Genomic DNA, 1,752 nt, shown 5'->3' on the forward strand with positions numbered 1-1,752 from the left:
TGTGTGTTTGTTTAATTTGAATAGTAGCTAATAGAATATTATCAAACAAAACCCTCATCCCTTGATACTTCCGGTGCTTATTTCCAAGCATCTTAGTAATTGCATTCTCTGTCTTCTGGGTTATCTACCTTAGCTCTTTTTGACCAGCTGGTTTACCATTGACCTTAGCTTCTGCAGAAATCCATTAATGTGGACTCATTGGAACAGCAGGAAGAACACCTTCCAGGTAGTATGAAGTGAGCCACAGAACAAGCCTGGTGTCTTTTGAGTTTAGCACTCTGATCCAAATTGAATGCACTTTAACCGTATGGCGTCTTTCACACCAGTGCAGTGTCATGGTGGCTGCTCATGATGACGCTTGCACGGCCTCACTCTTCGCCTGTTGATGGGAGCCAGAAACTTAAGCAAAGAGCCATACAGTTATTTTTGTGTATGAAAGTTTTTGTCTCATCGTTATCTTTTATTAAGGATATTAGAATTTCAGTGTTAATCATCAGGGTAAGCAAAAGACACACAAACGTTCAGCCTACGGTATAAAGCAGCTAAGTTCCAATTTTGTGGGCATTGCTAGTTTCCACAAAAAACTCAGTGAGAGCCCATTTTCATTCACTGTGGAACATGTTAGTTTGAGCTTGAGTTTTTATTAGGTTATTGTGGGTAGCTATGACTCATTACTAAGCCTCAAGAGCCAAATTTGTTTGGGTTTCAGAACTCTGCACAGTTCTAAAAGTGGGTGCCCAACCACCTTTGTGTATGAATCTCTCCCCAAACCTGAAGCACAGTTGCTTGCCAGTTAACATTTCCTTGTGATCTGGTTTCAAAGACTTAACAATGAGATGTTACAGAAGTCTAGTGTGTGCACTTATAATTAATTGACTATAAACAGGACTGAGGGAGGGAATGGCACTCACAGTAGATGTTACATAACAGTGTCTTAGGGCCAGATTCTGTAGTCTTTTTTGCAGGTAAGAAGCTAATTCTTAAAGGGGTAAAGCACAGACTATCTTTGATCTTTTACCTTCCAAGTAAAAGGCTCTCTTGCAAGTAGAGGTTGTTGCTCCTATATCAGATCATATAAACCTCCCCCTCCAAGAACAACACTAAACCTTCAGGTAGGGGAAAGGAGCCAACTTACCACGCCCACACGGAAGCAAACCAAGAAGGAAAAAGAAGGAACAGTCGGCCTAGACTCCATATTGGCACACCAAGCTAGAAGATGATGTCCCTGCACAGAGATGACTGTAGGACTGCCAACAACTCAAGACATGCTGTCCCTTAACTGGAGTGTACTGCAACAGAGGACAATAATGGAGACACGGCAGGGAGATAATGTGGCCTGAATCCCCCACAGTGGGACAAACCAAGAAGTGAGCATAACAGATCAGCAACTGGGGCAAAGCCAATCCACAAAGCCCCTAAAGAGCCCCCCAAATAGACTTCAGGCTAGGAGGGGCAGCCCCGGAACACCCGCAGGACCAGGGGGGAGAGATCCATAAAGGCCAGCGGACCGACCTGGAACTAGATGGTTTTTTTCCCCTCTACTTTTTTTCAACCTTTTGTTTTCTTATTGTTTGGACTAGGACATTGCTGGTTTGCCTACTTATATAAGACAGACAAGGGGGACGGATAACAGAAAAGTGGGTGAAGGGAGACGTCGGACAGGGCAAGATACAACAAAATAACAATTTATAAACTCAAGGGCTTATGAGGGAAGGGGGAGCAGGGAGGGAGGGGAAAAATGACCTAATGCCC

The sequence above is a fragment of the Echinops telfairi genome, unplaced genomic scaffold (assembly GCF_000313985.2).
Source record: "Echinops telfairi isolate 266 unplaced genomic scaffold, ASM31398v2 ScPeMD7_7412;HRSCAF=8450, whole genome shotgun sequence".
Lineage (NCBI taxonomy): Eukaryota > Metazoa > Chordata > Mammalia > Afrosoricida > Tenrecidae > Echinops > Echinops telfairi.